Source organism: Rhipicephalus sanguineus, chromosome 3, assembly GCF_013339695.2.
Source record: "Rhipicephalus sanguineus isolate Rsan-2018 chromosome 3, BIME_Rsan_1.4, whole genome shotgun sequence".
Taxonomy (NCBI): Eukaryota; Metazoa; Arthropoda; class Arachnida; order Ixodida; family Ixodidae; genus Rhipicephalus; species Rhipicephalus sanguineus.
Genome location: NC_051178.1, coordinates 81,113,991 through 81,131,219, shown reverse-complemented (window position 1 = coordinate 81,131,219; position 17,229 = coordinate 81,113,991). Strand labels below are relative to the sequence as shown.

Genomic DNA, 17,229 nt, shown 5'->3' with positions numbered 1-17,229 from the left:
CAATATTAAGGATATAATAATAATAATATCTGTGGTTTAACGTCCCAAAACCACGATATGATTATGAGAGACGCCGTAGTGCAGGGCTCCGGAAATTTCGACCACCTGGGGTTCTTTAACGTGCACCTAAATCTAAGTACACGGGCCTCAAACATTTTCGCCTCCACCGAAAATGCAGCCGCCGCGGCCGGGATTCGATCCCGCGACCTTCGGGTCAGCAGTCAAGTGCCATAACCACTAGACCACCGTGGCGGGGCAATATTAAGGATATGTCACACGTTCTAACACCAGAAGCCGAAAGCCTAGGTGCACTCATGTAAGGCAAGTGAGGCTCATAGAGAAAGTGCATACACGTATATTTTTCATTAAATCGACGTTTTGAACCCCTCATTCAAGCATCTTGAATTTACGTGTATTTTTCAAATATGTGCAGATTTTAGCGATGTACCCGCCACGCGTATGCGAGGCAATACGCACACCTTCGTATCGGCACACTTTGTTGATGCTGTGGCTGATGATGATGCTGACGATGGTGATGATGGATTGTTGCTGTGCCTTTTGTAATGGCTGGACAGCTTTAAACCACCAACTCGTCACGCAACTCACGTGCCTGGTGCGATTCTTCTCTTCTGTCACGCAATAATAAAAGCTTTTAGCTTCTTACCGTGACTGCCACCCAATGGACTAGACGTCTTCTGAAATACTCCTGCCCGTCCACGCTTCTTTATTATCGTTTTCTTCTTTTGATGGCCGTTTTCTTTTCTATTTTCGCACCAACACTGCACTGTAAACCGTATTACACACATATAGGTGTTTTTTGGTGTCTATAACTCACACCCTTACACCCCACGGAAAGAGCGTAACAGGCAGGATTACACGCTTCTTATGGGCGTACTTCACGGACTTACACCCTTTATGCATCAATTTTCAAGGGTGTAATATGAAAACTACACCCTTATGGCAAAATTGGAATGGGGCGTTTAAGCAAACACACCCTAACACCCTTCGAAAAATAATTTAATAATAATGTTTGTTGGGATTTAACGTCCCCAAACCACGATATGATTATGAGAGACGCCGTAGTGGAGGGCTCCGGAAATTTCGACCACCTGGGGTGCACCTAAATCAAAGTGCACGGGCCTCAAACATTCTAGCTTTCATCGAAAATGCGGCCCCCGCGGCTGGGATTCGATCCCGCGAACTGCGGGTCAGCAGTCGAGCACCATAACTAGGCCACCATGGCGGGTCGCTTTCAAAAATATAAATAAAGCGGTTACACCCGCCCCCTTTCCTCCCTTTCTTCTGAAGCACTATAAATCAAATCACATAGCTAGTTCTTCCAGGGTAGAAATGTAGCTATAATACACACTCTTAAAAAAAGTCGGGTGACCCTCGCTCCATTAAGAGAGAAACGGCGACAGCAGAAGGCTGATGCAGAGGATTTACACACATTATATTGATAGCGCACGTTAACTGGTATGCGAGACACATAGCACACACTCACTGAATTCAATACACAATTCATTCATACTTATACAACCCATAGCACACACTCAATTCAATACAGAATTCACTCATACGCATACAACCCATAAGATGAACAAGTCACTACAGCCGCGTATATATACAGACCCGTTAACACATACCCTAATAGAAAGCGTGGCGCTTATATAGTCAGTGAATTACGAACAACCCTTGTGGGACAAGCGACGCGTCACTTTTCTTCAACTCTTTACATTTCATGGCTGCATCACAAGGTACGCAGACATTATCATATTGTAGCTATCACTTGGCCAAGCACATTTTTTTAGTCTAAAGTTGCATAATAATGAATGTTATAATTACAGATTTGATTAAGTTCATGTGAAAACGACCATCTTCAAAAAACTGTAAAGGTGTAACATTTCAAGAAACACCCCCACACCCTACCAGTTATTGAGGGTGTTATATTTGAACATATCCCCTTCATGCACCCTTATTTCAAATAAGGGTGTGCAAAGGGCGTTTGTGTTGTATTTACAGCCTTTGAATAAAAAAATTGTCAGAAATAAGGGTGTACCAAGGGTGTTTCAGTGATTGAAACACCCATATGGGTGTGAAAATGTTTACATTGTGTGGCACATTCTCTGAAACATTAGGAACAATACCAATAATGCACAGCGTTTCAATACACGATACCACGGCTCTCGTTTCACGGCATTTGAGTCCTGGCCGCCCATTGCAATTTCCACAATAAATTTTATTGACGCCGCAGATCCCGCAAACACCGCCCATAAGAAATCAAGTTCACTGCCACTTGGTCAGTCACTCCGCCACAAAATTTAAGAAGAGAACTAACCGGCTTCGGTATGCCTACAAAGATGGATGCGTACTGGCACTTGTCGGCTTCAGCGTGAATTTTCTGGCGTCGCTGAGCCCTGCAAAAACCAAGGCAAGGCGTTTATAAGAAACCCAGAAAGGCCACGTTACGGTTCCAACATTTACTATTCAAGAAATACAAATTACGTAGAACGAGAATGCATAGCTGTACGCCCTTTTTCACATTCGCAAACGTCAACTGAAGTCAAAACAGTGCTCTTTTCAAGCAGACTATGTTCGCACGCCGGTTACAATTACTAGCTCAGGCAGGGGCGTAGCCAAGGGGGGGGTTGGGGGGGTTGAACCCCCCCCCCCCCCCGAAATTTTTCAGTTTTGCTTGCGTATATATACACGCACACATACAAACACACGCACGAACCTACATAAAGTATGGTTGAACCCCCCCCGAAAAAAATTTCTGGCTACGCCCCTGAGCTCAGGGATATTGTTCTGTACTTCGAAAACTCAATCTCTCGCAGATTTAGCACAAGCTCTACTATTAGGCAGCCTAATATTGTAAATTGTAAATAAAATCGTGGCAAGGGATATGAAATATAACCATACGTGTATGTTTGCTCCTGAACTGCTCGTCTAGAATTACATAAGTAGTCACTCACGTCTTCATAGAGCCTTTCTCGATTTCTGAACTATCAGGAAAATCAGAAATTAAATAGTTTGATGGAACCTCTATTTCGGAAGGTAATTTCAACTTCCTATGATGGCTGCTGCTGTCTGTACCACCTACTATGATGATCGATCATTAAGTGCTATAATTATGTCTATAATTACTGATTTAAAAAAATTGAATCATGTCGTGCTAAATTACAGCAGTGTCCCATCGGTAATTACTATTTTACCTCATGAAAATGTTTAGTGGAATACAAGGTCGCCGCACGTCTGTATGCACAGACTAAGGGTTGAGGGAAGCCGCTTTTTTATGGAATCTTGAGGAATGCGTCTAACAATGCCACAGACGGGAGCTTGAACAAGCGCGCGCCGTTGCCTCCAAACGAGAGCACGTAATTACGGCGCCGACAGTTGCCTCGACAGAGCACGCGCGTCGAAAAAAAAAGCATCAAAAGGCGCCGAAAGCATGTCCCCTCATCCCCTCAGAGACGGTGCACGCCAAGACAGCCTAGCTGCCGTAGGAGATCGAACGACTTCTAGAAATCAACGCGACGCGTCCAATGTCGCAGACGAATCTGTGAGAAGGATCTCGCCCTTTTCCTAAGCTTTCGCTGTGCTATGCACAGGTGAGTCTTGTCGAGCCTTTGCGAAGCCGGGCGCGACCCGAGACGATTGTGCTAGAAAAAGCTCGCCCTTTTCTCATGCTTGTACTGTGTTGTTTTGTTCCCGAACCCGGGTACGATTCGATATAAGCGCGCGTCGACTGAGGGTCAGGGAGTCAGTGAGTAAGTGAAGAAGTTATGTTGTAGAAGTGCGTGGTTCGGTCGGCCAGAGAAGACGTGCTGTTTTATTATGTGCTGTCACTCAGCTTCTGAAGTGTCGATAGATGACGCCGTGGGAGCAGGAAAAAGTTTCGAAGAGTGTCGCCGAAGAGTCATGTGATCACCTACTGTGAAGGGGAAGGACTCGTCAAGCTGGTAAATATGAAATGAATTTAATTGTTCGGAATATTCCCGAGTGTTTAGATTTGAGCGAATGTAATTAATTGTTGGCCATTTCTTTTAGGTTCATTTCAATAGTAATGCGATTGAACCAGCCAAGTGTACATGCTTGTTTGATGCTTCTACTACCTTAATAATATATGTATTTTGTGTGTGTTATCAACTATTGGCTCTGACTCGGTCTTTGGGCCACAACCTACATTTGCTGGTGCTTTTCAGGGACCCACCAATAAATTGTCCTTGCTTTCGTGGTGCGTTTCGGGGGGCGGATACGCCAGCCCATGGCGTCTGCCCGGTGATTTCCACCACATTAACGGGGTTTTGTGAAACGATTATGATATATACAAGATGTGAACACACTTTTGTGTAGAAATTAGTAGCCCACATGGGCTATGCAATATTGTCTACATCTCCATAAAAAGACAGTCCTCAGTGAGAGAACGAATGCTATGCCAATGAAATCATGTTGCGTGCTAAAGCTAATTTGATCATTTTCGCAGTCAAAAATAGAAAATGTTGTGCTATCTGTGCTTCTTACTTGAGAACAAGCTCGGGTGATCTTGTCCTGAGAAGGAGGCCGATCTCTTCGTAGGTCAGGAAGAACAGAAGCTCGGGTGAAGGCAGTCTACCTTCTTGCACCATGCGCTGTGACAGCTGATGGCACAACAGTCGCAGTTGGTGAAACACCCGGACGGCTGAAGACTGCAAAATAGAAATATCGAAACATTACCAAACGTGTGTGCGTGTCTTGTGCGTTTGGGCTGCAATTTTAGCCTGAGAATTGTGGCCACGCTGTAAGATATATACTGCGATTCTGGTACAGCCGTCTCGTTTCTCCCTTCAGTGTAAACAATCTACAAGAGCCAAAGCGTTTCCACTAGCTCGCGCCACCACGAGCCACGCGACGCTCTTCTTTTTCCCTGGCCGACTGGCCACGAGTGGTGCAAGGCTGCAATTCGCCCACTACTCGAACAATCCCCTGTATTGGGTATGAGCCATGTTCGGACGGCAGTAACAACAACAACACCAAAATAGAAAACTAGCGTGGGTGGCCAGTAATACGACGGAAATGCAACGCGGGCAACGATGCAACATGGCCCGTGTCTCGCATAACTTTAATTTCACCACGTGTGGCATCCCGTGCGTTGGCATTCTGCCGTTAGTATCCTGGAGAACGAATGGCGCATGCCATAATTATCAAAGGCAGCGTGCAGCGGAGCGAGAGATCGCAGGTTCGAATCCCCGGCTGAGCACTTCGGAACTTTTTTCTTCTGAGTTATTTTTATTTGGGGAGTTTATCTATATATAAATATAAATATATATATATATATATATATATATATATATACGGGACATGACGGCGACGGTGACGGCAAAAATCTGCCGAGTTTGTCCATATAATTGCTCTCGCTATATAAACGCCAGGCTTGCGTGGAACGCGCAGAACAGTCACAGCGAGAGCTGGAAGAGCAAACTTTCTAGATCCTATTGTAAAATCTCTTGGGGCAGCTAATACAAGCACACATCCAAGGTATTCACTACGCCATAAATCATAATTTTTGCGAAGTAGGGAATCACCCACTATGTCATTGTTCGTCTTTCTGAGGAGAAGCGAGGTAACCGCTACACATCTGTAAGGCATTAAGTGCACTTTTTCGATGCAGCATGTGGCTTATGACGATAAAGAATTATGGCTGAGCACTTTGTAGCGGATGGGAAGCTTTGAACGAAACACTCATTGCGCAATTAGCATTGTGTGATGCTCTGGTTGTTATTTTACTGTTCCGCCACGCAGTATTACATATGTTGTTTAGTTTTATGGCGCAAAAGCGGCTATATTACATATGTTGACGTTGTTTTTTGCCCGAATTGACACTTCTATCGGGCATTTTTGCAAAGGAGTTTCAAGCAAAAGCGTGGCTCTAAGGTCGAAAACTCGACTGCCACGCATAGGGCCCGGGTTAAAGTCCCATCGTATCCTGATTATTTTATTCCTAATTGAAATGTCTTCTTATTTCGCGCGATAGCTGTCACGGCCACCGGCGGCCGCGGACAACTACGGCACTGTTGTTGTGATCTCTAAAATATTTCGCTGTAAAAGGAGTGATGGCTGGAACCACCTAGCACGATTACCTAAGTTGATGTCAAGCACTTCCGAATACTATAACAGCCCTTATAGCATTTGGTGACTTTGTGTGGTCGCCCATAGCTGACAAAGTACCAATTTGTCAGCTATATTTTAAGAGCACAGGACTGGTCACCAGACTCTAGCGAAACCACTATGTTACGTGGTATTGTATATACGCGTATACTTTTGTCTCCCCATCATCACCCCCCATCATTCCTCTTTTCCCTTTCCCTTTTCCCCTGTGCAGAGTAGCAGGCTAGAGCGCACTAGGTCAGGCCGAGCTCTCTGCCTTAAAATAAATTCTCTCTCTCTCTTCCCAATACTATGAAGACGCAACTGTTATGTAGTCAGTCAATGAGTCATAAAACTTTATTATCTGTACTAATTAGAACTAACAGACAATAATGCCAAGGAAATTGTCTGTTAGTTGTCTGTTAGTTCTAATTAATATTGTGTATAACAAAGAAAACGAGCCCTTGAAATTAACATTATCTGTACTGGAAGTTATGTGTCATGTCGCCCTAGCAGGATGGTCCCCAGTCGGTGCTGATGTATACCTATTGAGGAAGTGCTCGAGCAAGACTTTGATTTGGGCGAGTTGGTACATGCTTAGCTGGGGAAAAACAACGCAATGAAAGACGAGGACGCTGGGACACAGACACTGGACGAGCGCTGAACTTGCAACTGACATCTTTATTACACCAACAGCTCGTTTTAACAGCGCACCAAACCGCGCACACCATTCCAATCAAACCGCCAATCAAAAGCATCAGGTAGACAAACTACATTGTCACTGAAGGCTGTCACGTGTACATGAATTACACCGTGTGCACGCATCTTCCACACTCAGATAAAATGAATACAGGTGAAAAACCGATAAAGCCAGCCGCTAACAAGAATGAACAAGCAAGATAAAAAAAAACATGAAAGAATCAACACTTCATTTTCGAGGCGCAGGCTCATTTACCGCGATAACAATGATTGTGAGTGGATCGTGATTGTGAGTGATTGTGAGTGGAGACAGTTGCATCAGCAAGTCATCTATTTTGCTCGCTGATGCTGAGATTCAATATCTCAAAGGTTTCATATAAACCATTGCTTTTACCGTGCTTTTTGTTGGTCATCCTCTTATTTTCCATCGATCCACTCGAATCGGTGTGGTAGAGCACATCCATGAGCAAAAATAGCGACGCAACGCTACGTCACAACGACTGCAACAGCGTGCCTGCGCCATTCACAGGAAATTGCCATTCCACGCGGTTTTTTAAGATGAATGCTTATGTTAGGATTTAATGGTCAGCTGCCGGCTCGGGCAATTATATTTGCTGCATCAGTGTATTTGTCGTCCGTTAGGAAAGCCACGCAGTAAAAATTCGCCTCCCAGCTTGCATGCGCTCCGTGCAAACGATCGAATGCAACTGCGGCTTCCCCGACCACTGACCCCACCAGTGCGTACGCGGTTCGTGACCACCCGCCCACTGATCGGGTGAGTGGTCATTATAAGACATCCACCCATGCAGGTTCTTGAGGAACTTACAGGGTAGCATACCGGTTATGCCAAACTGGTTAACATCCCTGTCTTTCGTCTCTCCCGTTTTCCTTCTTTACTACGGCAGCTTCGCGTAGTAAGCTGCTTAAGACAAAAGTCATATATTCCCACTTTTTGGCTGTTTTCGTATACCCGCTTTATTTCTTTTGCTCGAAACTTTTTACCTTCGTCACATACCACTGATACAATTCACCACATTCAGGCACTTAGCGGTTGTTGAGCTTTGCTATAATTCAAAAGTGAGGGAATTGGAGCACACTTGATGAACACTGAATCACAACATATTACTTCGATTACCATGTCTCTAAACATACCTTTGCCGCTTCGCGCGCTTCCACGGCAGCTCGCGCCTTTGGTGCCACCAGCTTCAACAACGTCCTGCAATAACAAGGCAGTATGCAGTTAGAAATAATATTGCAATATTAGTGAAGTTATGGCGTAGAAAAACGCTTTACTGAAGAATCCTAGATTCTTAGCGCCGCTGACAATTACTTGCAAGATAGACAGCGCGTAGGGTTTTTATTTTAGGACGTATGCAATGCGCGAAGGGCACTATGCGGCGATGATTTCCTTGTCAAGTGTTGATGCTTCTCCGCTCCACCTTCCTTTCCGTGTTATACTGCCCCACAGCAGTTAAGCAGAATTCTCAGTCAGCGCATCCATTGTGTTTTGTTCGCCGCATGTTGTTTTACTTTATCGACAAGTGCAGCCTACTCCACCAAAGTAGCGCACTTCAACTGCACTGGAGAATTTCCGAAAATATGATATATATCTATATTGAAAAAAAAAATTGAAGCGGTTCGCATAAGGCCCATCCTCAGAAATTAAGTCGTAGTTCGCTTAAGCTGCTGCTGCACCATTCTCACGTATGTGCATCTTGTAGCATTCGTTTTTGACAGCGAATCTGTTTACAGTATCGTTACTTCGGGCAAACGTTCAAAATGGAGAATTGGTCTTCGAGGACTGTCAGTACTTCACTGCAATACAGAGTGCACTCACCGTCTACTAGTGGTGCTCGCTGTCGGGCTAGTACTTGGCGTATGTCTGGAACCAATAGTCAATTTCGCGCCAAAATCACCACCACACTGAAACACGAAGGAACACATAGACAATACGAGCGGCGATCCTGTCAATGTGTTCCTTCGTGTTTCTTTGTGGTCGTGTTTTTGGCGCGAAGTTCACTATTGATTAACCGTCTCATTTTCTTTACGAAAAATGCGCTGCACTTATAACGTACTTCAGCCGCATTCAAATAAATAGGCACTCCAATAAGGTTGAGAGCTGGGCTAGTTGGTGACTGATCATTATACCTATATGTTTAGGTGGCGCACTTTGGACGGGGACAAAAGGAACAGGAAGGACACGACACACAGTGTCATGTCCTTCCTATTCCTTTTGTCCCCGTCCAAAGTGCGCCACCTAAACATATAGGTATAATCATAGGCACTTCGCCAACCTTCTTATATAGGATATAGTGCAAATTCCGTACTTGCCTCTGAAATGTAGACAGCTTGAATGACACCTTGGAGGCATCCCAGGGATCAGGCGTCGCGTTCTGCTCAACTGCAGGAGCCGCTGCGGCAGCCTAAAGCGAGGAAGAGGAAGCAGGTATAATAATTGTTGACGTTTAACGTCCAAAAACCACAATATGAGTATGAGGGACGCCGAGGAAGCAGGTAGTCGCCGGAATAGTAGTTATGCCTATCATGAATGCCGTCAGATCAGTTTCGGATTATTTTTCTAGTATACGTTGCTATGAAGAACTTTTGAGATAGAGAAGCACGCCTGACGTGGAAGATATCAAGTGCAAGAACACGAGCTCACCTTTTTCCAGAATGCAAAGGCTAAAGCTGCTATGGGTGACCTTTAAACCCCCTATTAACGAGAATAGAGACATTGTTGCATACGTATCGGTATGCAACTTTCACAGCGAAAGCAGTTCTGAGATCGTAATTGGGCCAAATGTTTTTCTATTTCATACTATTTGCTCCTATTTTTCTGTTACGGTACACGTGTAAGTCCCTCCCTGTCACTTTTTTCTCAAATGGCACGTCTTTATGTTTTTAAAAGGATATATACTTTTCTTTGATAGCTGCAATGTTTTGCCCTGAAGTTTGTTCCTTGGTTTCATTTAGTTTCAATAACTTAATGTCGACTGCATTGAAACATTTTTAGTTTCATATGTTGCCAACTCTCACTAACACCCTACTGAGTCACACGCACTTATATCACAATGTTCAGTTTTTCTTAACTTTTCTTTAATATTTTTTGGAGTTGCCTTTGTATTCAACGCTATAACCTGCACTTTATATAAATGTTTTAAGTATAACGATGTCCTCTTGACAGTTTCCTAGCTATGCAACCTGTATATCTAATGGGTATCACGAATCTTCTAATCATGTAGGCAAGAATGTGAACAAACTTGAACTTAGACATGCATTCGGAGTAAGTGTATATATCACCTAGTACTTGATCATAAATATAGCATTAGGTTGGCATCTACTTTGCGTAGGTAAGTTCAATTCAGGAGTTATCTTACTTACCAGCTGTCCGTGGTGTGGAGAACGGCCAACTCTCGCCCACATTACGTGGGAATGCCAATCGCGGCCCCCAAACGTCAATTCTCCCCTTTTGGGGTCACAACCTCGATCAAGGCAGTGGGAGAGCTGGCTTGCTAGCAAGGATCGGGAGAGCCAGCTGGCTCTGCTCGACCAAGCCCAGCGAGCCGCAAAGGCCAGTGGAGGCCTCGACTGAGGACTCCACCCACTTGCCCAGAAACGTTATATAGGCAATAAATGTTTTTACTACTACTACTTACTTACCAAATATTTCCCACGGTGTTCTACCGAGGGGCGCAGACAGACATTTTTTCGGGTGGGGGGGAGGAAGAGCGAGGGGAAAGGGGAGAGGGTTCAACAATATGTCCGTGCGCGTGTTTTAACACGAAACTGTCTTATGCCGGGGTCCACCAAGTACATCCGTCACGGATATGACGTTCATAAAATGGACGCCAACGGGTGCAAAGAAAAAAACCAAGAAACGGATACCCTGCTGGGAATCGAACCCACGACGTTGCGGCCGCAACGGCAAGCGCCCGACGCCCTACCGACTAAGCTAACTCGGGAGATGCTAGACACGGCGCGAACGCGCCTTATATCTTTCACACATTCTCTTTCGCGGCGGGAGGAGCGGGTCGGTGCCGCCGTCTGTGAGATGCGAAATAAGTAATGCTTCACGATCGACACTTACTAGCGCTTACTCCGAGATTGCATGCGATATCGGAGGTCATGGTTAAAGCGTCTCGATACCAGAGAGGTAGACTGGCCGCGCTGGCGTCGCCGAGGCACCCTTGACGCAGTTGCGTTCTTTGCCTTTGGCTTCGTGTTAGCGTGCGTCGGCTCATCGGAGTAGTGCCACTTCCACGTGCGCCAACGGGATTTCTCCGACGCCGACTGCTTCAATTGGGAGATCACCGACTAACAAAACTGCTGCAATACGCGTTGCAGAAAAGACGCGATTTCGACGGCCGAATGTCCTGCCTTGGTGGAGCGAGAGCAGCGCCTGCGAGACAGAGGCCAGCGGGACGCACGCGTTTTTGGCTCAGGCTACGAACCTCGACCTCCCGTGTTGCTGAAGCGCAGTGTGTGTTATGTATGCATGAGCACAGGCGTCGGCTACCCATTACTAGAAAGCGCACACCGTGCCGTTTCTCTCCTTAATTGACGACGCTTTGAAGAAGTGCATACCGGGTACCAGTGTTGATTATGAGCTTGTTGATATCATCCTTACGCGGGATTCACGATTCGCTGTGTCCAAATATATGTTCACACCGTCAGCTACCACAACGGTTTAATCATGATCATGGGCGTTAGTCGTCGCGATAGAGACATGCTGTCAACATGGGTGCATCCACGTCAAACGGTGCTATTGGCCTCGAGGAGTTACGGAGTCGCCCTCTGTCGGACGCGCCTCGATTGCGTGCTAGGCAGGATACCGCCGGCGCACTCCCCATAGGTTTTGCTGTCGGCGCTCTACAAAAACACCTCGCGGAAGCCCTCCAGGGCATTTCTGTCAGTACTTTCGAAATGAACTGTGTTCTTTACTGTCGAAATAATCATTTTAGACGAACTGAAAGCACAAGATCGTGTACAGTCGCTGTCTTTGAAGAAAACCGAGCACCCGCTTCACGCTGCCACCGCGTTGGAGACTCCTAAACCGGCTTGTTGCGTGAAAGGTAGTCACTCGCTGAGTGCAAACTATGTCAAATATCTCGTTAGAGTAGACTGCCTGTATAACCAGACGGAGCATAACAGAAAGAAGCCTCGAGCTAGCGATCGCACGGGTTCGCGATGACTGACGGTGCCTCTGCATGTATGAGCGTCTGCATGTATGTTCGTACTGATGGTTTCGCTTTTGCTACGAGCGCGTTTTGGCACCGCGCTGTGAACTTTAGGCCGCAAAATATGAGAATTTGTGAGTAAACAAACAACTACTGTTGCGCGGACGCTATCAGAGCAGTTCAAAAACAATTTCCTCACAACTGCGGCTTCGGTGCGCATGGCAACTTTGTGATCTGCCGTCCCGACGATTCAGTGTTTTTTTTTTCTTTTTGGTCTAAATTCGGGTACGTTTCAATGTCATTTGACAAGTTGTCTCGCACTGCGTATTGATCGTTCTTCTCAGCGGGCAACTGCCGCTCCTTCTGTTTCTTTATTCAGCGCATTCGCTCCGTTTGGTGCTCACACAAAACGTGAGCAAATGCGACGCCTTTTTTTAATGCTCCTTAATTATCGTTCCGTTTGCATTCCAGTGAACTTGCCGCTCTCTGTCATCAACAAATTCATAGACCAAAGCTTCACCACTTCGAGATTGCTGGTGGAAGGAGAACCAGTCTACGAGACCGAGCATGTAGTAGTATGCGACGCCTAGGAAAAGAAAGCAAATACAGTAACGTTTGCCGGACTTGTTGTGCAAACGTCGGCTGTGAACTAGGACCCACATGAACTTGAAATAGCGGTGAATAAAATAGAAGGTACTGCAGCAACCAGCAGCCGCAAAACAGGATAGTAATTACTTGGCGTGTACCCCAGCAATTTTGGCAGCACTGTCGTGTCTAACGCCAACAGGGTGGCATCTTTCCCACGTAAATATATGAGGCTCCAAGAAAATACATGGTGTTGGCCGGTGGGCCGATCACGGAGGCAATGCAAAATTTATGTAGCTTATGAAGCAATGCATGCCTCATCAAATGGGAAGGTTGCCCGTCGGCGTCCCGCGTCGGCGGCGTCAACACGAGTGATGCAAAAAATAATCATCACGTGATGGTGTCACCATATGACGTCATCATGACGTCACAGATCGGCAAAATATGTAGCGCCATTATGACGTCACGTAATGTGACGTCACATGATGATGTATTCACACGTCATGGTCGATTTGCATTGCCTCCGTGATCGGTCACGGAGGCCGTGCAAAACCGCGTTAGGTGCAGAACGCTTTTGGAGGGGGGCGCAGAAGAATCAGTACATCGACTGACAAGAAGAAGATGCCTTTCGCCTTCTAGTCATCTGTAACGAATGCATAAGGGACCCTGCGCGTTTTTTATTCAACGTATCTAAACAATGACTTGCGCATCTGCAGCCCATCTTGTGGACGCTGAGCACGGGGCCGAAGATCAAGAGGTTGCATTGGAGGGTTCTGAGATGGCATCGCACGTGGCAAAAGGTAGCGCTTTTACCATCCTGTGGCAGATAAGCATCATTTGCCGGCGGGAAGCGCGCGCGAGCCATCGTCTCAGTGCGCGCTGTCTGCTACTCACCGAACATCGCAGGCCCGACGCAGTAACAAAAGTCTTCGTCGCGGAAGTGCTTGTTGCACACAAGACTTGTAGCGGATGGCTAGTTGCCGGTTCTTAGCTTTACAACCCATGCTTCACGCTGTTTCTTGTCCCGCGGTTACCAGTGCAGGCTGACACTGCGCTCCTTTGCGTAAGCGCGGCACTGCGGCACCGAGCGGAAGAGCCCCATGTTCGTCGCCTTCGGAGGCAGCCACTCTATTACAATGGTTTCAATTGACTAGAAAATGAGAGAAAACTTCCGAATTTGAACAGACCGCAGCGCATGTGGGACTGGAAACTCGTTTTCAAAGCACGCGGCAGTGCTCCACAAGCAGCCGACGCGGCCGCTGAGACCACGTGATCCTGCCAATCACGCCACGCCGACGGTGGCGCCGGCGTTTCCAGTGGTGGGCCTCGAGGCCAATAGCTGCCAAACACGAATAGACATTGTACAAGCTCTCATATATCACTACACAATAAGCACTACTTCTATGAAGACACGTTTCACTTCGTGTTATATCGATTCCTATGACGGAGGGATGAGCCATGTTTTTTGTGAGTACGTGTATGCATGCACAAGCAAAACTGAATATTTCGCGTGTGTTTGCACCTCTCCAACTTCCCCCTCCCCGGCTACGCCAGTGTTTCTTACCTTCAGAGACTTTACCAGCGACGTGGGATCCATAGCCCAGGGCTTGGTATACACATCGAACTGGTAAGAAAGAGAGAAAAGAACGTAAATTGCAGTCCTGCTAAAGAACTTTTCTTATATTTAACGTACTGCAGCTATATGCCTTGCCTTCCAGTTTCGAAATAATAATCGCAAACAACTGCCGATGTTTTTACCGCAATATCCACTAAGATACTTCTTCGTTGCGTACGTGATTTGTACGCATGCCGCGGGGTAACACCTACATGGACGTGTCGCGAAGGGATCGTAGCCTGCAACAACCTCTCGCCATGTCTTAACCCGCTTCGAACGGTAGGTCGCTCGTGCGGAAGGAACGCATTGGGTTTATTAATGTCGCACATCGCCTCCTCCTACAAGGTCGTTGGCCGAGGCATTCGTTGGCCGAGTCACCACAGGAACTTCATTTGTTTGTAGGCTAACAAGGCACCGCCGCTTGCTGATGCCGGCGTTTTAGCGGACTCTTGACGTGTCTCAAGCTCTATGTGGTTTTTAACCTGCACGCCTCAACAATGTTGTACGTTTTAGAGCTGTATATTCAAATAAAGCGACATTATTGGCAACAAAATGTTTCAGAGCTGGCTGTTAGCTTCTCACAACCAGCTCTGAAACATTTCAGAGCTGCCTGTGAGACATTTCAAAGCTGGCTGTGTTTCAGAAGCGATAACTTCTCACAGCTATCGTTCCGTTGAACAAAATACAACTCTGTTGAACAGTACCAAACGAAATAACGTCCCTTACCGGTCGCGCCTGAAATCATAATGAAGCTCGCAAAGCTGTGCTGCAATTGCCGTCAAACAGGGAACTCGGCTCCCATCTGTGTTGTTCTTCCTCTGCGTGTGGTGTGATGTGTAGCGGTGTGCCTCACGTTTTTTTTTATGGCGGAGTTCAATCAGCTGTGCGGCGTGACCACCCTTACTGCGCATGCGCAAACCCCCTCCACACACCTCCTCTCCCCAAACCTCCTCTCCACTCCCCCTCCTCGTTTAGATAAAAGGCTCGCGTTAGGTCGTACACAAGCTCAGTCACTACGCCGGCTGCGCCTTTGTCATGAGTTCCAACGTCAATGTCGGCCCCAGTTGCAGTAATACCATTTGCCGGCCGAGATCGCGGAGCAGCGGGTGGAGCAGTGGAAGGCTCGACGCGCCGAAGCGCAAAGTAAACGTCGGCAAGCGGACCCCGAGCTCCGGGCTAGGAAGCCCAGCGCAAACGGCAACGTCGGCGGGAAACTGCTACGGATGAAACGCGGGCTCGACATGCCGAAACGCAACGGCAGCGTCGGCAAGCAAACCCCGGCGCACGCAACGCCGACCTCGAAGCCAAGCGTCAGCGTCAAGCCAACGCGCCGGCTGCGGACAGACGACGCGTGTACAACGCCCGTGCAGAACACCTCGATAGACATCTTTAACGCCCGGGCTTCGACGGTGCCGACGCCCGGTTCCAGCGCGAATTCCTTGACCGTAGCTTCGGGCACAGCTGCAACGTGTGCGACCGACTTTGGTTCGATAACAATCTGACCGAGGTAGAGTGTAACCGAGGTCGGTAGCATGCGCAACGAACGCCAACGGTACGCGATCGTGTAAGTGCTCCGGCTTCGCATCGCCTCATGATCCCGTTGGGCGGGAGATGGTGTAATTTTTAAAGACGATAGTCTTTCTTGGGATACTTAAACGCAGAAATTTTTGTCTTTCTGTTTGTCAGCACGTCACTCGATTCAGCCACTCCGCCAACGTTGAACCACTTGCCCAAAGGCCAGCCATCTTGAACGGCTGACTATGTTCATTCTTGTGTACATTGTCGATCAAAAAGCAAACATTACGCATATCTGAGGCGCAACATCACTATGTAAGTATTAGGTGGTGTGTTCCTTTAATAGAAAATGCATATATACGTGATTCTAAAGACCCTAGTTTCTTAAGCTGCGCTTAAAATGCGACTGCGCTGAAACTTGCCTTCCTCCGTGCCCTCTGCACGAGCTCATTGTTGTGTTTCGGTTTCGGTTCTATATTGCACTGTACGAATGCAATGGGGCGCCGCTCTGGCATTCCTCTTTTACCCAGGTGACGTGTAAATAAAAGAGTGTGTGGAGAGTACTCGTTGAGTACGGACGTTTCTTCTGCTTCAGCGCTTCGCGCGAAACCGCGTGTTCGGGCTGGCTGGCGTCCCTGCCGGTCGCGTTGGTCACCGCCGGTCTTCGCCTGCTGCTGTGCCGGGACTACCAGCCCGCAACACAGCACTCATGTTTCCCGACGTATTAGCAGATGGCGTCCATATCTCACGCAACGCCTCTTCTATCGTCTTTAGACGGCATTTGCAGCAAAGCACGCAGATACGCGGCCAATTTTTTGTGTGCTGTTTCTCAATGGGGATTGCGATGTGTCTTTTTAAAAGTGCACTTTTTAACCCACTTCCCTTTCGTTCTTTACGGAGTTTACACATGTTGGTCCGTTTCTAACGTAAATAACTTCAGTCAGGAATGCTGAAAACGAGGTGCTTGCATTCATCCATCTATCAAATGAACGCTCCAATCATTACGCAAACTTTCTCATTTAAATGGCGTCGTTACGTCACTTCCTCTTCCTGTGCTTCGTCTCGCTTAATTTTGACTAACACTTTTTCTTTTCCTTTACAACTGTTGCTAATGGTTCTACGAACAAATTATATACTCGTTGTAAAAGCCCAAATCACACGTCAATACACTCTATATGCCAATCCATATATTTACAACCAACATCGTTAAGTAAATCTCACGATGCGATAACAAATATGATCCGTGTAACATTGAACGGTCACAACTGCATTACATATCAAATGCTTTATAAACATAGTTTGCGCACTGTGTTTCCTTGGAGAACCTCTTATCAAAACTATGCTGGGCATGTTGCTCTATACCTCATTATTGCATAATTTAAAGAGTGTATGGCTGTCCATTTATCTTGGACATTCTGTCGTAGCTGCAGTTGTACCTGTCAGAGGAAATATACGAAGGCTTGAGACCCTCAGAAGCAGGCAGCTGTTATCTTTAAGCTACACGGATAAGTC

The 17,229-nt window shown here is 46.8% G+C and overlaps 1 long non-coding RNA gene across 1 annotated transcript; it reads right to left on the bottom strand.

Moving 5' to 3' along the window:
• Positions 1–2,335: 2,335 nt before the first annotated feature.
• On the bottom strand, positions 2,336–8,043 carry LOC119385617 (uncharacterized). Its single transcript, XR_007415358.1, has 3 exons — positions 7,978–8,043; positions 4,525–4,688; positions 2,336–2,417 (listed from the first exon to the last, which is right to left on the bottom strand). It is a non-coding gene; the product is annotated as an uncharacterized LOC119385617 (long non-coding RNA).
• Between the last annotated feature and the right edge of the window lie 9,186 nt (positions 8,044–17,229).